The sequence below is a fragment of the Schistocerca piceifrons genome, chromosome 10 (assembly GCF_021461385.2).
Source record: "Schistocerca piceifrons isolate TAMUIC-IGC-003096 chromosome 10, iqSchPice1.1, whole genome shotgun sequence".
Lineage (NCBI taxonomy): Eukaryota > Metazoa > Arthropoda > Insecta > Orthoptera > Acrididae > Schistocerca > Schistocerca piceifrons.
Window position 1 is genome coordinate 133,916,963 of NC_060147.1, and position 27,296 is coordinate 133,944,258.

The window sequence follows — 27,296 nt, forward strand, 5'->3', positions numbered from 1 at the left end:
CAGCCAAATTCTCATCTTGCAGTCCAAACTAGGCCGCACGCTACGCTACAAATCGGTCTGTCACCACAAACAAGGCGACCGATGTCAGCTCAGTGCCTGTTAGTGACTCATCAGTGCTTTTACGTTCTGCTCCTTTCTAGATGTGGCCCCTGTACAGGTTCAAACAATTTTTCAAACTTTACTATGTTTGTCGAATATTTGACAGCGTACTGCGTTGCTTGATATGTTAGTCAAATGAAGAGTGAGTGTGATGTGTGTGAGAGCGAGTTTGGTTGACGAGAGATGTGACAAGGTGGCGGACGTTTTTTCGTGTCGATGTTCCTCTGCGCATGTTTAGTTAAAAAGAGAGTTATTACTAAGTATCTCACTGTCTCGCCATCTCTGATAAAAACAAAATAGCACTGGCAACTCCCATAATAGCAGAGGTTTCGCGTCTTGACCAGCCGCACATCACGCAGGAAAAGGTTAACGAAAAAATGAACGCTGTACGCACAACATGCGAAGAGGAACTGAAAAAAATGACAAAAACCGAAGCTCTCCGGTCGTTCCACAGACTATGCATATCTCGCCACGTTGTAGTATCTAAATCAACTGCCGTTAGAGGCCCAAGTAGAAGAGAATAAATTTTCGCATACTTATGCCGTCTTTTTCAGTTTGAGAGAGAAGTAACACAGTTATTAAAAGTTTGACTATCCATTCTGAGTGAGCTGATGCAAGGATCAGGTTAATATTTCCTTTAGCAGATTTTCAGGAATGCATTTCTCTCTCCATTTCAATCATTCCTTGGACGAGTGTGTTGTTTAATAAAGGGATAAAGTGAATGTAAGAAAATCTTCGTCTGCATCATTAGGCATTCCCCAGTACTTAGTGTATAAATACTTCTCGACAAGAACAGCGTCTACTTCGAAAGTGTGGTTAACTTGACAAACTTTGTTGGTATGCCGCCAGGCTCATTTGACAAACCCTTGGAATTTGACAAACGAGTGTGATCGTGTACGGAGGTCTTTAACTCTGGCTTGTTTTCTGGCTGTTTTAACTTCAAAGAAACAGTTTTAACGCGACATAGGGTTCTCATACTCCATAAACGCTTTTTGTAGTGATTTGATTGTAAATGGGGAAAAAATCACGGTCCGTAGTACGAGAACTTGAAATTTTTCCAATGGGGTCAGAAAATGTCCCAGATATATGTGATTTTCGATGTTATATCTCATATTTATTTCAAAACTAAAAACTTGACAACAATGCACCTTCTCAACCAACATATAAACGTCGAGTGTTGTTACCAATTAATAGAAAACAAGTACATGTGCGTGGTTGGAATGAAGTCAGAGTTAGGAAACGCATTTTGTGGGGCTGAAGGCTCGACTAGATTTTAGCAGAAATATGTAAGAGTGAGAGCGACAGTGAATCAGTTTTTGGAAACGTTGAGACTGTTATGTTGATGTAGGTGTGACAAACGAACCTATCCAGGTCAGAGATGAGGTGGATGAGGATGAATGTGAAGAAGATAATGGTATTCAGGAAACTAGTGCACCTACTCTTGCATCTGGAAGTGGACAGATAACGTATGACATAGTACCACTTGCTGTGTGTATTCAGGCCTCTAGGAGTATAATAGTTGAAACTGCACATGTTCGATGTCACCTTGGACCAAAATCACAGACAAGGGCAGATCCTGCCAGAAATTTGGAAATTGGTGGTAAGTTCCTATAGGACCAAACTGCTGAGGTCATCGGTCCCTAAGCCTACACACTACCTAATCTATCCTGAAGTAACTTACGCTATGGAGCACACACACACACACACACACACACACACACACACACACACACACGCCCGAGGGAGGACTCGAACCTCCAACGGGAGGAGCCGCACAAACCATGACAAGGCGCCTCAGACCGTTTGGCTACCCCGAGCGGCATTCTCTCCCCCCCCCCCCCCCCTTTTATCACCAATCACATGTAGAGTGTAACAGTATTGCACACCAACACTCGCGAACGCTAGATCGAACTTGACTCTACAGAACTATAGGCATTTTTTGGTCTACTAATAACATAATGCATGTGAGAAACCTTTGAGTTAATTTTGGTATTTTTGCAACCAAAATGACCTTTTCAAGATTTCGTGACATTCTGATGCGCCTTCGGTACGATGATAAACTTACAAGAGAAGATAGAAACTCAGTTTCTGGATGCAGAGCTGAACCTGTATGGGCTGTGTTTGCAATGTTCATTGGTGCCTTCATTTCGTCTTGTATCCTTGCGTTTTTTATTAAACTGTTGAGCACCTGAGTACTTTCAGGGGACGGTGTGCATTCCTTTGAAACGTGGAGAATACAGGATAGAAGTGTGAGCACCGCTGTCGGCTGTGAGACCAATTACTTCAGAAATGCACAACTGTATACATGGAAATCTGCTGAACGATGGGAAATAAATCAAGGGTAAGGAGTGGTGCACGATTTTGTTGATGACCTGATAGGAAGTGCTAGGAAAATTTCGGCTGACAATATTTTTTACAAGATTGCAACTTAATTGTAGCATCCAACAATGGAGTTGTGATTTCAACAAAGTGCACGGATCTCGCAGTAAATCATTATTTATGTCGAAATGTTTTACATTTTATTGCCGTAGAGTTGCTAGAAGCAATATGTAGTCGAAAAGAGACTCCATTTGTATGTTTTTCCAGAGCTGCTATCACGCGGGGGTTAATGAGGCCAGCGGCGCAGATGAAACAGCTCGGCGCCAAAGAGCGCGAGCGGCGCAGACGTGGCAGTGGCAGGCAGTCAGAGAGGCAGCAGCGATGCAGCAGCGGCAGCTCGGCTATTGATCGCTGGCGCCACAGCAGCCGCAGCCGCATAGCGCGCCCCTCCCACCCCCGCCCACGGCGCCCGCCTGCAGAGATAAGCACCCCGTTTGCTCGTTAATTAACTGGACGACCGGCGCGCGCGCGCAACCCTCTTTATAATTTCCCGCCGTCGGCCCTCGGCGTCGGGCCCTCTTTCTCCGGTTGCCACCTCCGGCGCATTATTTTGCTTCTTTTGGCCTCCTCCCTCCACCCCTTTCACCACGTACCGTGCCACTGCCTCGCAAGGAGTCCCTCATTACCATCTACGAGGCTCGGGCCCGGCACAGCCGTGAATATTCATCGGGGTTCGACTGGACGCCGCCGTTCGGACAACGGAATCTCACGGCCACTGGCGCAATAAACTCGTCGCGTGGGTTCCACGTCTGACACTCGCCTATCACAGGCAATAGAAATGATCGAGACAGTCTGTATTTCATACTCGCTCACTGACTTCACCACTGATAAGGTAACTGGCGTAGTAATCAGTAAAGGAAATACCCAATTACCCTGATGGAAGATTACACGCTACGGTGACAGGTTCGAACCCTGCCTCAGGCATGGATGTGTGTGATGTCCTTAAGTAGTTCTAAGTTCTAGGGGACTGATGACCTCACAAGTTAAGTCCCATAGGGCTCAGAGCCATTTTTGAAGATTTACCCTTTTTTTCTGCAAACTGATATTCACTCCATTCACAAAACTGGACATTTATTACATTAGAAGTACACTTCATTGCTTGCAAATTATGTATTTACTTATGCACATGCGCTTTTTTGATGGCAACAAAGGATACTTACATTTCAAAATACATTTATGTGAATCTCTACAACAACAGTCTTTCTCCAACATGAGTAGTGAACTGATTTTACAGTATCTATCGAACTATTTTTCTTCATCTCTTTCTCTTTCTGCTGCTGTCATGGCTACCTGCAGGGGAATGCGCACTTCTAAAAAGGGAGACTGACCAAGTCCACAATGGAAAAGTGTGAATGACTAGGCCAGAAATTTAACCCTCAAGAAGCAAGCATTACTTTAGGGAATATACACTGAAGAGCCAAAGAAACTGGCACACCTGTCTAATACTGTGTAGGGCCCCCGTGAGCACGCAGAAGTGCCGCAACACTACGTGGCATATACTCCACTAATGTCTGAAGTAGTGCTGGAGGGAACTGACACCATGAATCCTGCAGGCCTGTCCATAAATCGATGGGTTGGTGATCTCTTCTGAACAGCACGTTGCAAGGCATCCCAGGTATGCTTAATAACGTTCATGACTAGGGAGTCAAGGCACTCTGTAGCAATTCTGGACATGTGAGGTGTCGCATTGTTCTGCTGACATTGACCAAGTCCGTCGGGATGCACAATGGACATGAAGGAATAAAGGCGATAAGACAGGATGCTTGCTTATGTGTCACCTGTCAGAGTCGTATATAGGCGTATCGGGAGTCCCATATCACTCCAACTGCATACTCTACACGCTATTACAGAGCCTCCACTAGCTTGAACAGTCCCCAGCCGACATGCAGGGTCTATGGATTCATGAGGCTGTCTCTGTACCCTTACACGTCCATCTACTCGATATAATTTGAAATGAGCCTTGTGCGATCAGGCAACATGTTTCCAGTCATCAACAGTCCAATGTCGGTGTTGACGGGCCCAGGCGATGCTTAAAGCTTTGTGTCATGTGGTCATCAAGGGTGCACGGGTGGGCCTTCGGTGACGAAAGCCCGTATCGATGATGGTTCGTTGAATGTTTCGCATGCTGACACTTGTTGATGGCCCAGCATTGAAATCTGCTGCAATTTGCAGAAGGGTTGCACTTCTGTCACGTTGAACGATTCTTTTCAGTCGTCGTTGGTTCCGTTCTTGCAGGACCTTTTTCCGGCCGCAGCGATGTCGGAGATTTAATGTTTTGCCGGATTCTTGATATTCACAGAACACTGGTGAAATGGTCGTATGGGAAAATGCCCACTTCATCGCTACCTCGGAGATGTTTTGTTCCATCGCTCTCGCGCCGACTATGACACCGCGTCCAGACTCACTGAAATCTTGATAACCTACCATTGTAGCAGCAGTAATTGATCTAACAACTACGCCAGACACTTGTCGTCTTATATAGGCGTTGCCGACCGCAGCGCCGTGTTCTGTCTATTTACATATCTCTGTATTTGAATACGCATGCCTATGCCAGTTTCTTTGGCGCTTGAGTGTGTGAGGTACTTGAGAAAAGTAATGAAACTTATTTTTTACATATGAAATTTATTTATTTATTTATTTCAAACAGCAATTTTTTCCCTTCAGATTAGTTTCCTTTGGTAGCTATGCACCTCTGGCGACGTTGTTCCCAGTTTTGGTTGCAGCGTGGAAAGGTTTCAACTGATGGGATCTTTAAGATGTTGGTCAGAATCTTTTGAATGTTCTCCAGAGTCCCAAGGACTCATTTCAGGTGATGATGACGTTTGGTTTGTAGGGCGCTCAACTGCGCGGTCATGAGCACCCATACAAAGTCCCAATTTTTATACATTCCAATTTTTTCACAATCCATTCTAGCCACTGTCACGAATGATGATGGAATGATGAAGCCAACACAAACACCCAGTTCCCGGGCAGAGAAAATGCCCGACCCGGCCGGGACTCGAACCCAGGACCCCGTTATTTAGAGGCAGCAACGCTAGCCACTAGATCACGAGATGCAGACCTCATACCAGTCGAACAGGGGGTCTGTGGAAGAACAGGAATGCCTTTCAAGGCCGGAAATTCCGTGCTGGTAGTCGCAGTGTGATATGGGGCCTTGTCACGATGTAGCATCCGCTTGTCTGCAATGTCTGGTCTCACTCGATTCACCATTTTGGTGAGCCTTTGAAGGACATCTTTGTAACACATTTGGTTGACTGTTTGTCATTGAGGATCAAATTCTGTATGCGCGATACCACTACTGCCAAAAAGGGAATCAGCATTGTTTTGAACTTTGATTTGTTCATTCGAGCTCTTTTCGGTCCTCGCTTTGCCGCTTTGTCTCGGGATCGTACTCAGAAGTCCAGGCTTCATCACCTGTCGTCACATGGCTGAACCGTTTGAGCTCACTGGCAATACTCTCAAGAGAACGCATTTCTTCAACTGTCCTCCTGGTCAGTTGTGAGGCTTTTGGCACCATTCTGGCAAAAATCCTTCACGTGTGCTAAATTTCAATCAAAATTTGATGTACGTGAAAGCCTTTGTCAGGTCACTCAGCATCCATATTGTTAAACGTCAGTCTGATCTCATAAGAGCACGCACATGGTCGAAGCCGTTTTCGTCTGTTTTTGAAGATCAAGGTCTTCCGGAGCGAAGTTCATCCTCAACGTGTTCATGGCCTTCCGAGAAAGATCTGTGCCAACGGAAAACTTGTGTTGACAAGGAATGTTCTCCATAGGCCTGTTTCAATTTTTCAAACGTCACACTGGCGGTTCCCCAAGTTTAACAGACAACTTGATTCCATAACGTCGCTGTAAATTCCGCTCTTCCATTTTCTTAACACACAACATTAGTGATGGCGCTCTGAAAAATCACGTGATGGCTGTACAGAGCGGAAACTCGGACTGAGCGTCTGGAAGGGATGAACACACATGTCTACTCAAGTAGAACAACACGGCGTTGAAACATCGCTCGCAGTGTTGTCAGTCTGATCACTTTTCTCCCACACCTCATAAATGCGTTCGACAGGAAAACTGGAGAGAGGAAAACTGGAGAGAGGAAAACTGGAGAGAGGAAAACTGGAGAGAGGAAAACTGGAGAGAGGAAAACTGGAGAGAGGAAAACTGGAGAGAGGAAAACTGGAGAGAGGAAAACTGGAGAGAGGAAAACTGGAGAGAGGAAAACTGGAGAGAGGAAAACTGGAGAGAGGAAAACTGGAGAGAGGAAAACTGGAGAGAGGAAAACTGGAGAGAGGAAAACTGGAGAGAGGAAAACTGGAGAGAGGAAAACTGGAGAGAGGAAAACTGGAGAGAGGAAAACTGGAGAGAGGAAAACTGGAGAGAGGAAAACTGGAGAGAGGAAAACTGGAGAGAGGAAAACTGGAGAGAGGAAAACTGGAGAGAGGAAAACTGGAGAGAGGAAAACTGGAGAGAGGAAAACTGGAGAGAGGAAAACTGGAGAGAGGAAAACTGGAGAGAGGAAAACTGGAGAGAGGGAAACTGGAGAGAGGGAAACTGGAGAGAGGGAAACTGGAGAGAGGGAAACTGGAGAGAGGAAAACTGGAGAGAGGAAAACTGGAGAGAGGAAAACTGGAGAGAGGAAAACTGGAGAGAGGAAAACTGGAGAGAGGAAAACTGGAGAGAGGAAAACTGGAGAGAGGAAAACTGGAGAGAGGAAAACTGGAGAGAGGAAAACTGGAGAGAGGAAAACTGGAGAGAGGAAAACTGGAGAGAGGAAAACTGGAGAGAGGAAAACTGGAGAGAGGAAAACTGGAGAGAGGAAAACTGGAGAGAGGAAAACTGGAGAGAGGAAAACTGGAGAGAGGAAAACTGGAGAGAGGAAAACTGGAGAGAGGAAAACTGGAGAGAGGAAAACTGGAGAGAGGAAAACTGGAGAGAGGAAAACTGGAGAGAGGAAAACTGGAGAGAGGAAAACTGGAGAGAGGAAAACTGGAGAGAGGAAAACTGGAGAGAGGAAAACTGGAGAGAGGAAAACTGGAGAGAGGAAAACTGGAGAGAGGAAAACTGGAGAGAGGAAAACTGGAGAGAGGAAAACTGGAGAGAGGAAAACTGGAGAGAGGAAAACTGGAGAGAGGAAAACTGGAGAGAGGAAAACTGGAGAGAGGAAAACTGGAGAGAGGAAAACTGGAGAGAGGAAAACTGGAGAGAGGAAAACTGGAGAGAGGAAAACTGGAGAGAGGAAAATTGGAGAGAGGAAAATTGGAGAGAGGAAAATTGGAGAGAGGAAAATTGGAGAGAGGAAAATTGGAGAGAGGAAAATTGGAGAGAGGAAAACTGAAGACAGGAAAAGCAAAAACGCGCTTTTCCAAAAGAGAAGCAGCTGTACAAATATCAAGTGCTTAGGTGGGAAGTCAGTACTAAGAAAAGAAGGGAAACGTGAGAGGAACATGTAGGGGAGGGGGTGCTACAAAAGGAAATGAATGTGAACGTAATGTTAAGGGAAGAGAAGGAGAAGAAGTGAAGGTGGGAAGGGAAGTAGAAGGAAATGCAGATGGGAAGGTTATATTCCCTCAGAATGATTGGCACTCTTTGGGGACGGGAAGAAACACCTATGACGAAACTTCAACACCACTTTGTGTGCAAAACATATGAAACAGCAAAATACCCTCAGACTTCACGTAGCATGTAATAATTCCTGTTGCAGAGAAGGCAGGTTCTGAGAGGTGTCAACACTATTGAAACGTCAGTTTAGTAAGTCGTCGTTGCAAAATACTATCACCTACTGGAGAAGAGAAAAACGGGTACATGCCGACCACAGGGAAGATTAGATGGGGTACAGGCAAACGTAGGAACACGTGAGGCAATCCGGCCCCTACGGTTTATCGTAGAAGACAGGCTGAAGAATGGCAAACCTACATTTATAGCATTTCTAGGTTAAGAGAAAGTTATTGATATTCTCGGCTACAGCACTCTTTGGAATTTTGGAGATAGTTGGCAGAAAATACAGGGTGAAAAAACTTATCTACAATTTTTAGAGAAACCAGAGTGCAAATACAAAGCTTACTTCACATCAACCTGGCAGCCGACAAGCCAGCATCCTTGACAGGCCGACACGAGATCTACGTCTCTTCATATATTCCCGCCAACCGCAATGCATGCGTACCGTCCTTCCACGTCTTGTGTGTCTTCAGAGTACAAACAGAGAATAACCAGTCATTAGTGTGGCTTTTCTTGAACATACAATTGAAGAATAAAAGGGGGTACATTGGATCCATCCGCTCTGAAGTATCCTAGACTTGCAACACTTCCGCAAGAAACACACGGAATTATAGTTCAGTCTCTATATTTAAGAACACGATGCATTCAACACAAATGGCCTCCAATGCACGTCAAAAACAATTAACAAACTTTATAACTAGTTCCTAACAGGAAAATAAGTTCACAACGATACTCAAGTACTTGGAACACAAGTCTTGGTTGGGGAGACGGTGCAGTGGAAGCTTCTACCATCAGTCCGCTAGTTTGATTACTAATGTTTAAGTCCTCGCCCTCCTGAAGCGGAGCACACTGGATCAATTACGATCTGTACGAGTTCACAGTTTCCACAGCCTTGTCAGATGTGTGTGACAGAATATACCAACAGGTCCGCGGGCGCATTACCGAGGTCTCTTGGCGTCGTCGTAACTGCCGTAATCGGTGCGGCCTTGAATACCCGCAAGGCGGAGGTACACTTCCTCCTGACTGGCTGCACTTGGTACTGCCGTATGCAGCAAAAGGTTAGCGCCAGGAGCGACCTCTCGTGTTGACTTACACGCCTTCTGTACTGTGGTCCAGTGTACGCGAAGGGCCCCTGCAGGTCACGCCGGAACGTCGTGTAGTCGCAGGGGCTAAGCGGGCAACCAGCACGACGGTGGTGTGTTGCAGGGTAGCGTCGGCGCCTGACGGTTTTTGGACACGCCACGCTCTGTCTGTGAAGAGACGAAGAAAGTGCGTTCTTTGTTCCTTTTGAGGAACTGAGGGAAGACAAAGATAAAGTTTTTAATCTATCTTCGCACGAGTTTACGAACTTTTTACGACATATATGAACAAGTGGATTTCTATACAACGCATCAACTTGTGCTCCGAGAATGTATGCAGCCTATACAAATGTTAACAATTGCAATCAGGTGAGTCAGAAAAGAACAATAGTTAAAATGTAGGAAAAATTGTTGTTCTAACTTATGTATGTTTTTATAATCATCTTAAAAAACTGAAATATGTTTGAGGGATCTGGAAGGCGTCCCGAAAATTCTTCCACTGCTTGTTCATAATGGTGTGCGTCGGTAGTGGCTGGTTGACTATTTATTCCTACATTTTTAAGAAGCTGGTCCCGCTACAGCGATAAACATGCGGTGTATGCAGAATGAAATGTTCACTCTGCAGCAGAGTGCGTGCTGATACGTAACTTCCTGGCAGATTAAAATTGTATGCCAGGTCGAGACTCGACAGTGGTTAGCACACTGGACTCGCAATCGGGAGGACGACGGTTCAATCCCGCGTCCGGCCATCCTGATTTCCCTAAATCGCTCCAGGCAAATTCCGGGATGGTTCCTTTGAAAGGGCACGGCCGATTTGCTTCCCCGTCCTTCCCTAATCCGATGAGACCGATGATCTTCGCTGTTTGGTCCCTTCCCCCAAACAACCCAACCCTCGAGACTCGAGCTTGGTACCGTAGCCTTTAGTAACCAAGTGCTCTGTCCACTGAGCTACCCAAGCACGACTCACGACCCGTCCTCACAACTTTACTTCCGCCAGTGCCTCGTCTCCTACTTTCCAAACTTTGGCCCCGATTTCGAGTCGTGGTCCGGCACAGTTCTTATCTGCCAGGAAGTTTCATGAGGGGTTTGCAAGTGCTTCCACTAGGATGAGTGGCTGTATTTATGATTTACAACGACATTTTATGTTTTCTAATATCGGAAACAGGCTGCGTAATCCGTAACTGAAACTTCCACCATCTGATTGTTGTCATATGATTCCAGAGTTGGAACTGTCGCTTTGAGAAAGGACACACGTCGATTGGATTTTCTGTGCAGGGCGTTAGTCAGCTCTGCATCTACAGGGTGAAGCTTCTGTTTTTTTATTATTCTGTGATTCCAGTGTTTTAAAGCTATGTACTATCAATGTGAGGGTCTTGCTACACCATTTTGTAGATCCTGAGCATGACGAGTGACCGAAAAAGTGTCATCAGAAACTGGTCTTTCTTTAGTCGCAACGCTGGTAGTGAGTGAGAAACTAAACTACAAATGTTATGAGGATTTCGGTATCAGTTTCTGCCATTTCACTATAGAGCTTTCCAGAACAGATTGAACGATCAAACAAAGCAAACCACAACTGGCCAACTGACCGCAGATGGCAGTTGCTGGGAGATGTCGAGCCTCCTACTGTTTTGCATTCCCCACTACTTGCGCCAAGATTCCCCACAACAGTGACAGCAGGCCAACACAGTGGGGACTGCCAGCATCCCAAAGCCTGGACCCAACTGTCAGCCGTCGCCTAGAGTCTGCGCAGGATACAGTGGCGGCTGAGCGCTGGAGGGGAAGAACCGTTCTAAACAGAAGCCTATGCTCACATTTTCTGTAAATATTTAGTGGAACCCTTCGATTCATACACTTGCATGATGACCATTCAAAAAGATCTTACCATCACCTCTGTTTAGAAAGAACTCAGCCGAAAATAAAGGGTGATTCTAAAGTCACTATACATTTCAGTGATATAGTAAGTCACTGTAGATTTCAGTGATATAGTAACAGAATATTTGTTTCTTTCAGGTACGAGAGATTGTTAACCAAATAAGAACAAATCGCTGGTGTTTCTGCTCGTCTTCGTGGAATGACGTATGAACAGGTGCGGACAGACTTTGCCTGTCGATTCCGGAAAACAGGCCCCACCAGGCTAGCTATCAACACCCTAATCAATAAATTGCAGCGTACTGGTAGTGTTGTAGATGAAGAACGTCCAGGGAGGCCGGCTATAGCGCCAAACACCGTGCAAAGTGTGCAGGATGCGGTCACACGTAGCCCTTCCGCATCTACCGGGAGACTTAGCAGGGAGCTTGAGCTTGGTATTCCTCAAACCACTGTATGGACGGTTCTTCGTTACAAGCTGCACAGACGTGCGTACCATATCCAGGTCGTATATACGCTTGCAGCGGAAGACTACGGGACTACGCAGCCAGACAAGCTACGTCTCATGACCGGCTACAAGCTGTGGAAAATGATAATTCTATGCAAAATGTGTTGTTCAGTGATGAAGCTACGTTTCATACCTGTGGACATGTGAACAGACACAACTGCAGGATCTGGGCAGGCGAACAACCAAGTGCGCTGCAGGACTGCCAGCGGGACACCGCACAAGTGAATGTGTGGTCAGGGACAACGATGTCAACAATGTACGGGCCCTTCCTCTTCGCAGAACAAACCATTACTGGAACCACACATGTAGATATGTCGGAACAGTTTTTGGAGCCGCAGTTTATATCTGATGGTATTATGGATATTATTGTTTTTCCAACAGGATGGTGCACCACCTCATTTTGCTCTCGTTGTTTGATATTATCTGAATCAAGCATTTCCCGGCAGATGGATTGGTCGTGCCTCTCCACGGACGTGGGCACACTGCTCTCCAGACTTGACACCCTTAGACTTCTTTGCATGGGGGTTTATCAAGTCTAAGGTATACCAGGTGGAGGTCCGCAGCACTGAAGACTTAACACAGCGGATTCGAGCCACAGCTGCTGAGATTACACCAGATATGCTTGGGCAGGTTTTTCGATCTACAGTGGAGCGCTGGGGGGTGTGCCAAGACAGGTGAGGTGGTCACATTGAAATGTACTGAAAGTACGTCCTATTGCAACGTAAGTTGCAGTGTCATTACATATTGGTTAGTAAAATTTGTTTAAGTACAAAATGTATAGTGACTTTAGAATCACTGCGTATGACAAAAACAGCTATTTATTTTCCTCTGGCTTGTTAACCATTTGTAACTTTCAGAGAAGTGTCATGAGTGGTGAATATTAAGTAAAACCTACAATTCTTTTCTTGCCTGCTCCTTTTGTCAAAACACACCTGAGTTTGCACAGTGTCATCACACTAACATTTTGTGCAGACGCAACTGCGAGAGAATTCTGAAAAAGTGGTTTCTTGAGTTCATTACGTGAGGTGCCGAGGCAAAGTAAAGCCAGTAGCTTATGAAAAAGAACATTCTCGATACAAAAATAATCGCATTATGTCTTTAATTACGTTATTCCAAAACAAATAGCATTTCTCATTTCACCAGCACTCGATGGCCCTTAAAAGCTACATTCTTTCATTGAAAAACTCTGTAGTTAGTGGACTAACACGGTAGAGAATTAAGTTCTGCATAATAAACATAAGGCAAAATACTCTGGTCGTAGTGCGCTATCATTTGACAAACTCTCGTTTAGATACCTCAAACCGTTCACGAAATAAGACGAATGTTATGGATATTTCATTCTGGCTTTATCGCTCGTGCGCACTATCGCAAATGAGTGTGTTACAACAGGCAGTTATCGACGTTTGGCCAAAGTGTTGCCCACCAACTGTGAATAATGTTTTGTATGGTAGGCTCGTATCTGCGTCGGTCCTTGTCTGTAGATGCTTCCCTCTCACACTGAACCTTCATTCCTGTTTGTCACGCCGAAAACGCTACAGCGCCAAGTTACGCAATCTGACAAGGGAACACTCACTCCCAAGTACTAATGAACGACTTCATGAAAGTTGGCGGGAAGTAGAGGGCGTCAAATAACGCAATATGTGTTTTTTTCGTTTGTGTGTAATTTCACTTTTAAGCGGTAAAACAGACCTGGACCAATTTGTCATATTAGGTTTGAGGCGAACATCTTTGAAGCGATGATATGTAAAAAATGTTTCTCACATAAAAGTTGATATGTAATTAACGTTATCGAAAACTGTAGAATCTAGTTTTGTAAAATACGCCATCACTATTAAATAATTTGGAAACTTTAGGAGAAATGTAAATTAAAGAAACTTTCAACATCCATCCATGTGTAACAAAGCTGGTGTCTGAAATACCATTTTTGGCAAATGAGCTGAATACGATGTGCTGTCAGAATATTTCCAACATACCTAATTAAAATATCTAAACATTCATTATTAGTCTAGTCATTTATTTTACTCATATTTATTGTATGTATTCAATTATTGTTTTACGTTTTATATTCATTTTTGTTTTTTGTTTTTAGTTTATCGTTTCACATAAGTACATCCTCTTGACTGAAAATGATAAGTAACTCATTATTGGTTGGTTGGTTGTTTGGGGGAAGAGACCAAACAGCGAGGTTATAGGTCTCACAGGATTAGGGAAGGATCGGGAAGGAAGTCGGCCGTGCCCTTTGAAAGGAACCATCCCGGCAGTTGCCTGGAGCGATTTAGGGAAATCACGGAAAACCTGTATCAGGATGGCCGGACGCGGGATTGAACCGTCGTCCTTCCGAATGCGAGTCCAGTGTGCTAACCACTGCGCCACCTCGCTCGGTAAAACTCATTATTCTGACGCAAAATCATCACAATAATGCTATTTTTAAGCATTTATTTACAGATTATTATTATTTTAATGATTTTTTTATCATAAGAATGAGCTATTATTTTCAGTTAAGAAACTACATGTACGTGAATGTGTACACTAAAAAAAATACTGTAAAACGTAAAATAAGAATTCAGATATAAAACAAATACCAATAACAAGTAACTAGACTAATAATGAATGTTTAAATATTTTAATTAGGTATGTTGGAAATACTCTGTCATCACCCTGTGTACAGCTTATTTTCCAAAAATGATATTTCGGAAAGTCGCTCCATTACACATTGATGTATTCGTTTCAAAACTTATTTAATTTATATGGTAAGGTTTTCAGTTTTCAGAATTAGTTATTGATGGTGTGGTATCTTGCAAAATTTCGAATTATTACGAAATTCGTTACACAGTTTTCAAGAAAGTTAATTACATATCAACTTTTATGAGAGAAATGCAGGGTGATTCAAAAAGAATATCACAACTTTAGGAATTTAAAACTCTGCAACGACAAAAGGCAGAGGTAGCACTATCTGTCGGCGAATTAAGGGAGCTATGAAGTTTCATTTAGTTGTACATTTGTTCGCCATTTCAGCCAATAAAGTTTTTGGTCCCTTTTTCTTCGAAGGTGCTACCGTAACTGGACTACAGTATCTGGAGATTTTAGAGAATTGGCTGTTTCCTCAGCTCGAACAAGAAGCACAACAATTCATATTTCAGCAGGATGGAGCGCCACCACATTGGCACTTACCCGTCCGTAACTACCTGAACGTCAACTAGCCGAGGCGATGGATCGGCCGCCAGGCAGCCCGTGACAGAGCACGTCATCACTGGCCTCCAAGAAGCCCTGATCTTACCCCCTGCGATTTTTTCTTATGGGGGTATGTTAAGGATATGGTGTTTCGGCCACCTCTCCCAGCCACCATTGATGATTTGAAACGAGAAATAACAGCAGCTATCCAAACTGTTACGCCTGATATGCTACAGAGAGTGTGGAACGAGTTGGAGTATCGGGTTGATATTGCTCGTGTGTCTGGAGGGTGCCATATTGAACATCTCTGAACTTGTTTTTGAGTGAAAAAAACCTTTTTAAATACTCTTTGTAATGATGTATAACAGAAGGTTATATTATGTTTCTTTCATTAAATACAAATTTTTAAAGTTGTGGTATTCTTTTTGAATGACCCTGTATTTTTATATACCGTGGATGCGAATCTGTCCCTCCACACCTAACATGCCAAATTACGTTTCAGGGTGTGTTCTTCCCCTTAGAAGTGACAATGTGCACAAAGACAAATACACATATAGCATTATTTTGGGCCTCTTACAAATCCGCCGAACTTCATCAAGATTGTTCTTTGACAACTGGGAATAATCTCTCGTGTCTAGTGAAACAGTATTATTTCGCTTCAGTTCGAAAGTCGGCGCGCGAAAGTAATGATTCGCTCTTTTTTTGCACGTCCACAGTAATCGAGAAGCTGGAAGATACACACATACACAGGTCTACGGTCACAGCTATGGCACATGGAAGTTCATAGAAAGATAGCAGTCTGGAGAACGACGTTCTCGCTGCTACCATTGTAGTACAACCAGCAGCGTGCCGTAATTCTGTTTTACATCGGTTAACGTCAAAAGTCTTTTACGCTACATCACGTGCGTTTCAGCGTTACTGGCCAGTAACTTGCCAGCTGTCAATTGTTTAATGCTGTCACCGCATGACATTGCTTTTCGTATCCAATAACTCTGGTCTTTGATGTATAGCATTCGTTCATACTTCTCTAGTTGTACTGGTGAACTTCAATAATGTATTCAGATAAACGACTGACTTCTGTTTCACACTTCACGTACTTCTTGAGGCCTCCTACCAAAGCGCAGTAAATAAATCCAGATTTCTGTTGCCGGCAGCACTACGGGGCAACAAGGAATGGCAACGTTACCGACATGTGGCTAAAATTTACACTGATTGTCTTATCGTGGGAAACAAGTAAAATGAGGCGAAATGTTGGTGACATGTATTAAATCGTCTATGAATAACTCAAATGTAATTTACAAGTTGTGACGCAGCCACGTAAACATTTACAACAACCCACGAAAATTTTAGATTTTTTTTGTAATTCCACTTTTGGATAACAATATTTATTTCTACTCATTTTATTCATTTCTGTGGTTAAAAATTATCTTTAAACCCAGAAAATACACTGATGAAAAAAGAATCACAACACCAAGAAATAATGTAAAGAAGTTTCGGGAACACATTTGTCTAGGTAGTTTATTTAAGTGATTAACATTTCAGAATCACAGGTTAACGTAAGCGCGACACAAGCCATTGCAAATGCGGAATGTTGGTGTATTAATAACCGGTGTAGTGTTGACTGCAAGCATGCAAACGTGCCTGCAGTGTGTTGTAAAGGTGCGCGATGTCAGTTTGTGGGATGGAGTCCCATGGCTGTTGTGCTTGTTTGGTCAATACAGGGACGGTTAATGTTGTTTGTGGATGTCGTTTGAGTTATCGTTGTATGATATCCCACCAGTGATCGAGGAGGCCAAGACAACATCTAGACAACTGCAGGGCTTGTTGTGTTACAACAGAGGTATGTGGGTTGCCGTTATCCTGTTGGGAAACATTCCCTGCAAGGCAGATTTTCAGTCAGGTTGCGTGGGATAACAAAGTGAGTGGTCCTGCTGTCATATGAAATCGCACCCCATACGATAATTGCAGGCCCACTCTGTGTAGCACTGTCAGTGAGGCAGAACCAGCTTTCGTCAGGGAAGACAACAGACCTCCATCCCTCCTCCAATGAGCTCTCGCTTGACACCACTGAAGTCGCAAATGGCGGTGGTTTGCAGTCAATGGGATGCGCGCTACAGGACGTCTGGCTCGGAGCTGTCTTTTAAGTAACAGATCAGTAACAGTTGGTTGTGTCACTGTGGTGCCGACTGCTGCTCAGACTGCTGCTGCAGATGCACCACAGCCACACGCCAGACACGATGGACTTCCCTCTCGGTGGTGCCATGTGGCTGTCCACAGCCCGGTCTTCTTGCGACAGTACATTCTCGTGAACACCGCTGACAGCAATCACTTACAATAGCTACAATCCTGCCAAGTCTTTCTGTAATACTGCTGAACGGCTATCCAGTATCTCATCACCCTACGACACGACCACGTTCAAACTCAGTGAGGTGTTGACAGTGGCTTGTTTGTCACCTTAAGGGCACTCTTGACTAACACCGATTCAGCACGTCCAATCTCAAAGGTAACTGACCCTCACGATCGTTACAGCGCATTTTTTAAAGCAAACCGGAAATACATTCCACAGTAACAGCGGCGTTACCAGCACTACTCTTCTGCGACTATGAACAGACATCTTTCAGATGTAGAAACACGCCGGTCAACTTCTGTATATGTTGCGCAATTTCTTTGTTGGTGTTGCAATTTTTTTCTGTCAGTATAGAAGCACATACAGGTGGGCTAATTTACAAAACACTCCCGACTATACGAATGTGATGCAGTGTTTCTTTCTTTCTTTTTTTTTTAAAAATTAGGCTACCTCTGTGTGTTTATATTTTCTGCGTCTGAAGATCGTCATTACCAACAGAAATTAATAACCTTATCACAAAAGAACATTATGATCCAAGACTGGAACTATAATGAAGCAAAATGAAACTTAATTGATTACTGAGTACTGTGCGCGTCAGCGACTATGTTGTGACGCGAGCTGTATTGAACAACCGTGCCAGATTCCGTGCGAGCACATATCCCCACTCACTGGTTACATGAAATATTAAAATGAAATAACTTATTTGATAGACGTATGTTCCGTCTTTGCAAGTAAATGAAAGGCAGTTTGCTTTTTTGACATATGCGTTTCTTTTTTTTAATTTACTTAGCACCTTCAGTGGTTTGTAATGCACGATCCTTTATGTGTAATATATTAAACTATGTAGGAGTTACATATACGTTTCTATGTAACGTTTTCTCATTTTTCCCCTCTTGTCTGTCAGGTTAGAAACAACTTTTGTAGCGCAACTTTCGTGAGCTTAAGTTATCGTTTGGTGTTACTAACGCTTTCCATTGTTGTTACTCCACGTATGTTGTCCTGGAAGTGTATTCATTCGGTCCCCAAACTCCAGCTGGCCGATTTCCGGCGTTTTTCTTCACCCACATTAATTCCAACACATCACTTGAACTTTTCATTGTGTGATCAACATGTATGAGTTTAGACTGCAAGTGTTGCCAACTATTACTGTGTGCTTATCTTTTGTCTTTTGTTTACACACACACACACACACACACACACACACACACACACACACACAAGACACACACACAGTGACAGTCGGCAACACTACACACTCTAAACTCATACATGTTGATCACAAAATGAAAGGTGGAAGTGATGTGGTTTAATAAATGTGGGTGAGAAAAAAAAATATGGGTGAGAAAAAAAATGTGGCTGAAAAAAAAAAACCAGCCCGAAATTGGTCTGCTGGAGTATGGAGACCCTACGAAACTTGGGCTTCAAAAATTTTTGCTAATCTGAAAAACAAGAGAGTGGATTTACGAAGGGCGATTGTAGAACTACTTTTGACCGTTTGCAACGCCCAAGGAATCCAGCAGATTATGACTGTTGACAGGAGTGTTTAAGAGGGCTGATCCAGTAGCGGAAGCAACCATCTACAATTTAAATGCACCAATATAATTGAACCGAAACAAAACAGATTCTATAGTACCGACAGCAGTATCTGTAGTCGGGTAATTAGTTAAGCGTTTTCAAGGTTCAAGGCCCTGACCACTATGGGACTGAACTTCTGAGGTCATCAGTCCCCTAGAACTTAGAACTACTTAAACCTAACTAACCTAAAGTCATCACACACATCCATGCCCGATGCAGGATTCGAACCTGTGACCGTAGCGGTCGTGCGGTTCCAGACTGTAGTGCCTAGAACAGCTCGGCCACCCAGATTTAAGTGTTTTATTGTACTTTTTAGTGGTAGAGGTATCTGTTGTATTTTTTGTGTTAGGAGTTTTGTATTAAGGACAAGGAATAACTAATTAATACATGCATTTATTATTATCCACGAAAATGTGAATTGTTCGACATATTTTAGTTTCTCAGATAGTAGGCTGTAATTATCAAGAGTAAGTAAGTAAATTTACGAAAAGTAAAGCACTAGGAGAGACAGTTCTCACGTCGTGATTCGTAATGGAAGCAAGACTGAAGGAGAATGAAGACACGCCTAAAGGATTTGTCGAACTAGAAAGAGCGTTCGACGATGTAAAATGATGGAGGATGCACGAAATTCTGAGAAAAATCGGATTACGCTATGGGGAAAGACGAGTAATGTGAGCCAAGAGGGACAGTGAGAGTGTGAGGTCAAGAACGAAGTGATCTCATTAAAAAGGGTGTAAGACAGTGATGTAGTCTTTCGCCCCTACTGTTCGATCTGTAAGTCGAAGAAGCAATGATGGAAATAATAGAAAGGTTCAGGAGTGGCATTAAAACTCAAGGTGAAAGGATATCACACATACGACTCTCTGATAACATTGCTATCCTGAGTGAAAGTGAAGAAGAATTACATGATCTGCTGAATGGAGCTGCAGTCATGGACTGTGCCGCTGGTCCCGGAGGGGGTTCGAGTCCTCCCTCGGGCATGGGTGTGTGTGTGTGTGTGTGTTTGTCCTTAGGATAATTTAGGTTAAGTAATGTGTAAGCTTAGGGACTGATGACCTTAGCGGTTAAGTCCCATCAGATTTCACACACATTTGAACATTTTGCTGAATGGAATGAACGGTCTAATGAGTACAGAATATGAACAGAGAGTAAATCGAAGAAAGACGAAAGTAATGAGAAGTAGTAGAAATGAGAACAGCGAGAAACTTAATATCAGAACTGATAGTGACGAAGTAGATGAAGTTAAGGAATTCAGCTATTTACGCAGTAAAATTACCAATGACAGACGGAGCAAGGAGGACATCAATAGCAGACTCGCTATGGCAAAAAAGGGATTTCCGGCCAAGAGAAGTCTACTAATATCAAATACCGGCCTTAATTTGAGGAAGAAATTTCTGAGGATGTACGTCTGGAGTACAGCATTGTATGGTAGTGAAACATGGACTGTGGGAAAACCGGAACAGAAGAGAATCGAAGCATTTTAGGTAGACTGATAGCGTAAGGAACGAGAAGGTTCTGCAGAGAATAGGAGAGGAAAGGAATATGTGGAAAACACTGATAAGGAGAAGGGACAGGATGATAGGAATGTGCTAAGACATGAGGGAATGACTTCCATGCTACTAGAGGGAGCTGTAGAGGGCAAAAACTGTAGCGGAAGACAGAGATTGGAATACGCCAAGCAAATAATTGAGGACGTAGATTTGAAGAGCTACTCTAAAATGAAGAGGTTGGCACAGGAGAGAGATTCGTGGCGGGCCGCATCAAACCAGTCAGAAGACTGAACGGTTTACGCTTTCGCAATTACAGCACGAGCGTCGGAAAAGCACGAATGCTGAGCATACATTTAATGAATTTTCATCAATGTTACTTAAAATCCGTCTTGAATGCAAATTTTTTTAATTCATATGACCGGTTTCGGTTCATTCAGAACATCTTCAGATCTGATATTTCAGTTACAGGAGTAACCCGTCCAAATCCAGCAACTGTCACATGCTACGTCACATTTTTGCAAAATTTTCATCAAGTTTCATTCTTCAAGTGACAGGATGTTAGGATTTAGATAGCTATGTATTGGGTTGTTCCGAGTAAGATGTGATGTACATGTGCAAAATGGTTCAAATGGCTCTGAGCACTATGGGACTCAACTTCTAAGGTCATTAGTCCCCTAGAACTTAGAACTAGTTAAACCTAACTAACATCCATGCCCGAGGCAGGATTCGAAACTGCGACCGTAGCGGTCTTGCGGTTCCATACTGCAGCGCCTTTAACCGCACGGCCACTTCGGCCGGCGTACATGTGCACACAAACAAATGATTGAAATTTTAGAAAAACTCGATGATATGTCAGAAAAACTGGATGATTTAGGCAAGAGAACGAGCTTCAGTACTGTGCAAGGCAGTAACGCGTTGGGCCATTTGCGGCCCTCATGCAAACGGTTATTAGGCTAGGCACTGACGGGCAGAGTTATTGGGTGTCTTCCTGAAGGACACCGTGCCAAATTCTGTCCAACTGGCGCGTCAGATCGTCGAAATCCTGAGCTTCTCGGAGGGGTCCTGCCCATAATGCTCGAAACGGGCTCAGTGGGGAAGCAATCCGCGACCTTTCTGACTAACTTAGGGTTTGTCAAGCACGTTGACAAGCAGTAGAAATTCTCGACGTGTATTCGCCAGTATCATCTTGCTGAAACGTCATCACAGGATGGCTGCCCATGAACGGCAACAAAATGGGGCGCAGAATGTCGTCGACGCACCGCTGAGGTGTGAGGTGGAGCGGATGACAACTGAGGGGGTGGCGCTACCAAGTAAAATGGCTGCCCAGACCACCACTGCTGGTTGTCGGGGTCGGGTCGCGCTAATGTAGGTTGGTATACCACCGCTGTCCAGGGTGCCTCCAGACACGTCTTCGGCCTGGAATCTTACTGACGGGAGTAGACTTGTCTTCAGTGATAAATACACTTCAGAAAACGCTTCGTATGTATAGGCAATTCGGCTTTTAGACGGGGTATCCCATCTTGATACATGTCCCATCAAATTTTAAGGTAGACCTTTGGCAATACAACTGTGAAAACCGCATATAATTTCTTTTTGTGTAATGCGCGTACAAACATGAGGTCGGGCGAACAGAGTGGCAGGCAGGCAGGCAGGCAAAAATTTTAAAAATATTGCTGTTATAAAGGCCCCTCATATTACGCTTTCTTAAATATCTCCTAGGTACAGACATCGGCCACCCACATATTTTGTTATATGTGAAGAACAGTTGTATAGATAAAAGCCTGTATCAAAATTGGAAAAAGGTGGGTGCAGATCCATTATATGGAAGCAGAATGGGCTATTGATATCTGAACTAAGGTGTATTTGAAGGGTCAAGCAAATAAGTGGATTTAAACTAGTGTAAAGCTACTGTAACGTAACTACCGTAATTTATGGTAGAAAATTTTGTCATCTGAGTGAACAAAACGTATCACGACTTTGATGCATACAAATAAACAGAATAGCATTTATCGAAATTAGAGGGGAGGATGTGGAGTGTTGGGCGAGGGTAGGACGTTTGGAAAGGGAGAGGGAACCGTTACATAAATAAAGCCTGAATCTGATGAAAATAACCATGATTACAAAGCTACCACCTACGCCACTAATATCTCACATCACGCATACGTAGTGGGTCAACGTAACACGTACAGTGGTGACTAGATTAACAGGGCTAACCGTTGTCTTAAGTCATTCATATAATAGAAAATCCGTGTAACTAAATGTCTGAAAGAAACAACATTTTTTGAATTATTAATCCTACGAAAATGACATACGTCACTCGTATATGGTAATTTCTTAGGTACATTGTCGTATGGTTATCTTTCTCGGGATAATGCATATTATTAAGTATTTATCCAGAACAACAAAACAAATTAAACTTATTAAAATCAACAAAAACGAATGTTTATTCAGATAGCAGACTTTTCGTATTTACTTACACATTTTCTTAAAATTAGTAACATTCTGCAACCTTAATAATGAAACACCAAACAAAAATTAAATAGCACAGTCAATGTAGTTTAAATTTGTTTAAAATATTTGATAATTGTCATTAGATACAAACAATTTTTCCGTTCATTGCTGTTGCATCAAGAATTCATTTTAATTGCAATAAACTCGTACTGTGTTTGTTCTTTGGTAAATTTTGAGAGCTGTTTTCAGGGCTTGAAATAATACTGCATGGGATTGTCCATGATTTTCTGCATCTGCGTTTTCTTCTGTTTCTTCTCGCAGTTAGCAATAATCGTTATTCGACGACAATCGACGCAAAAATCTCCGACCGAAACCAGGGGTCCATGATGCAACTTTTAGCGCGTCTACTGAGTGGACGATCAAGAACGAAGTGCTCGTATTAAGAAGGGTGTAAGACAAGGCTGTAGCCTTTCGCCCCTACTCTTCAATCTGTACATCGAGGAAGCAACGATGGAAATAAAAGAAAGGTTCAGGAGTGGAATAAAAATACAAGGTGAAAGGATATCAATGATACGATTCGCTGATGACATTACTATCCTGAGTGAAAGTGAAGAAGAATTAAATGATCTGGTGAACGGAATGAACAGTCTAATGAGTACACAGTATGGTTTGAGAGTAAATCGGAGAAAGACGAAGGTAACGAGAAGTAGTAGAAATGAGAACAGCGAGAAACTTAACATCAGGATTGATGATCACGAAGTCAATGAAGTTAAGGAATTCTGCTACCTACGCAGTAAAATAGCCAATGACGGACGGAGCAAGGAGGACATCAAAAGCAGACTCGCTGTGGCAAAAAAGGCATTTCTGGCCAAGAGAAGTCTACTACTATCAAATGCTGGCCTTAATTTGAGGAAGAAATTTCTGGGGATGTACGTCTGGAGTACAGCATTGTATGGTAGTGAAACATGGACTGTGGGAAAACCGGAACAGAAGAGAATCGAAGCAGTTGAGATGTGGTGCTATAGACGAATGTTGAAAATTAGGTGGACTGATAAGGTAAGGAGAGGGAGCTGTAGAGGGCAAAAACTGTAGAGGAAGACAGAGATTGGAATACGTCAAGCAAATAATTGAGGACGTAGGTTGCAAGTGCTACTCTGAGATGCACAGGAAAGGAATTCGCGGCGGGCCGCATCAAACCAGTCAGTAGACGGATGACAAAAAAACTGTAATCTCTGCATCATTGTAACTTCCACAGCTACATTCTTAACTTCTGCAGAGGCGATTGTGTTTCTGTCTTTGTTGTGCGTCCACTTGTTGAATATCCAGGAAAAACAGTTCGTATGGATCAGTCCAGTTCCTTTAGCATCAACACAAGCTTCTGAAGTTTCTTTTTCTTGGGGGTATGTAACTGTAGAATTAGTATTTCTTTTTTATGGCTTCAGCGGCGAAGAGGAGAAATAGAGTTACGGAACAGTGAGAGTCAGCGGAAAGCAGAAATTTAGAGACGAGTGGCAAGAAGAAAGCCTTCGGCCTTGCCGCAGTGGTAACACCGGTTCGCGTCAGATCACCGAAGGTAAGCGCTGTCGGGCTGGGCTAGCAATTGGATGGGTGACCATTCGATCTGCCGAGCGCTGTTGGCAAGCGGGGTGCTCTCAGCCCTTGTGAGGCAAACTGAGGAGCTACTCGACTGAGAAGTGGCGGCTCCGGTCTCGTGATCTGACATACAGCTGGGAGAGCGATGTGCTGACCACATGCCCCTCCATATCCGCATCCAGTGAGGCCTATGGGCTGAGGATGACACGGCGGCCGATCGGTACCGTTGGGCCTTCGTGGCCTGTACGGGCGGAGTTTAGCTTAGTTTAGTGGCAAGAGGAAGAACATTTTAAAGGGTGGTTAGCTGCGGATCCCAAGGACAGATCTGGTGCAGGGCATGTGTAATTAGTTTGTTTGCTGGAAGAAGCGAACTTTTGAAACACGGAAATAACGATTCGCACAAAAGTCTGGTGTCACAATTCAATAATCATTCAGTGCTTTCATCGTGGTTGCATCTACCTACTACAAATATCTCAAGTATTAAGCTGGGAGAGGACAACAAAGCTGTTGAAATAATGTTGCCGACAACAGTTGCTGTGCACTCACTATCTTTGTCAACAATAGATTATTGTCGACAGTCTAGATTCGTTTTTGCATCGTAGCGTGGACGTAAGGACTTTTCATGTGTCGTGTAGGGACGTTGTCGAAAATGAGTTGGCAACACTACGAGTGGATAGTGCCAGCGCGACATATTCGTGCCCGCACGGAATACACTGCAGAGATATCTGCCTTACGATTGACAATCCAGATACTCGAGAATCCGTGTGACTGAGATCAAGATAATCACGTCTCCACTGTAACTGTAAGATATGAGGATGGTCGCTGCTGATTCTTTTGTCCGTCAGTGTTCCAGAAGATAAGGATGCGGTCGCTGGTGACCTAGATGTTGACGGGTCGTTAAGCGCTGGGCCGATCTCGGCCGCCCTCTAGCGGCGCTTATGCCCCGACGCCACGCCTCTGGCTTATCCAGCGTGCGGCGGCGGGGGGCGTGACCTAGGTCGAGGTTTACAGCGGCGAGCGAGGGGGCGCTGGAAGGCTCTGGAGGGAGAGGGAGGCTCCAGCAGATGTGGGTCGAGGCTGGAGGCGGTCGTAAAGCTGGAGAGAGGCAGGGAGGCAGGCGCCGCCTCGGAAACCCATGCCCCACACAGGGAGTCACCCCACAGTGGGGGGAGGGGGGGGGATAAGAGGATAAGAGTCGCAGGGTGAAAGCATGGGGGGGGGGGGGAAGGGAGAGAGCGGAGTGATGTGAGGATTAAGACAGGGGTGGCAGCACGGACTCCTACTCCAGAAATATAGCTGTGCTTATCACAGAGTAAAAAATAACAGGGTGCCATTGTTGCAACACATACTCAAATGTATGAGAAAAAATAAAAACTGAGGTTTGCCAGTCACATCATAACTCTGTAGATATGGCAAACGACTTGAGAGATTAGTTGCACGCAATGGATAATGTCTTGAAAAGAGATTGTACGATGAACAACAACAAAAGTGAAACAAGGGTACTGCAGGGTTGGTGAATACAATCAAGCGATGCTGAGGAAATTAAATTGATAAAAAAGACAACGTCGTGACTGACTGGCTCATCACCCAGCCCAAACCGCTAAGGATAGAAACTTGGATTTGGAGAGGGTGTTGATCTTATACTGTAGGCGTCGTTTAAGAAGGGATTTTTCGAAATTCCACCCATCATAGCGCAAAATAGGGGATGAAAGGTTTTCTGGAAATATGTTGCTATTAAGCCAATTTTGAAGCTAGACCCGTGAAAATTGGTGTTTATGCATTTTTGCAAATTTAGCCCTGTGGGGGTGAAATGGGGGCTGAAATGTTCCAAGAAAATATTTAACTACGAAAACATTTTGAAGGACAAACGTAGAGCAAAATGCATTCTTGTACTTATATATCTCCAAAAATATTACAGCTAAAATAGTAAAATTGAGACTATTATGTACAACGTAATACTTTATATTCTGTGCAATTTTTGTTTAAAAATGCCCATCGACGTACATTTTATAAAGATTTGAGTTTTTAATTGCCATAGTTTCTGTTATGTACCTTTTCTCGTAAACTTATCAAGCAATAAAACTGCAAATTCACAGTTTACGTATTCATAAGAACTAATAAAACTTGAACAGATTTTTGTTAAAGGTCATAGTTGCTTTGAAATTAATTTTTGAGTTTTGTGTTACCCAGGACTGCTCTGTTTTTCAAATTTTAAAGGAGAACATTTTCAGAGAAAAGATAACAGAAAATGTTCTATAGAACTATTCGGTAAGTAATTCTTAAGAACTATGCCAAATTTCAGGATGTTAGCTTGCATAGTTACTGAAGAAAGGCACATTTAGGCTCAAAAAAGTCAATTTATAGCAATTTGTATTTGAAGTTTTTTTTCATTTTTTACAATATTGCTATACCTCTAGTGACGAATGCTGTCCATATCCATAATCTTTATTCTCTTGCTCGTCTTCCTGGAGTAATCTCTTCCTGTGTCTCCTTTGCCTAGCCAACTTTTGCATTTTTTCTTCTGGTGCCTGAGCTTTGTCCAGTCACGCTTCATCGATGCTTCTGAGTATCTTCAGTGTGAATACACCTGGATGGAAGTCTAGTCTCTGCAGACACTTGATCGTACCTACATTTCCTCCATTGAACACTAGACATGCAGCTATCTTCACAACAATGGAGGACACAAATAATGTTTTTGCACAAAGCATTCAATTAAGAGATGATTGCAGCCCTCATTTGTACTCTGTGTTTCCATGAACGCATTTCTTCAGCGGTTCGGGATTGGCTAGGTACCTGAAAGTTGGTTTTATAACATCTAAAACACCAAGTGGAAAACCATGTTTCTGGGTGTATGGTTTTCCAGTGGCTTCTGCCTGGAGATATTTGCATCACGATATGTCACAAGGGGAATGTTGAGGATTATCATTTGTGGAAAGCTTGTTTAACAACACAGCTCTCGTAGCTTGCTGCAGTGTTTTCACACTATGTAAGTTATTCGTGATAGCTTTTCCATTATATATTTGT

The 27,296-nt window shown here is 43.5% G+C and overlaps 1 protein-coding gene and 1 pseudogene across 1 annotated transcript in view; one reads left to right on the top strand and one right to left on the bottom strand.

Moving 5' to 3' along the window:
* LOC124718768 (AF4/FMR2 family member lilli) overlaps positions 1-27,296 on the bottom strand; it is a 651,060-nt gene that overhangs the window by 219,829 nt on the left and 403,935 nt on the right. The window lies entirely within an intron of this gene.
* On the top strand, positions 24,202-24,319 carry LOC124719243 (annotated as a pseudogene).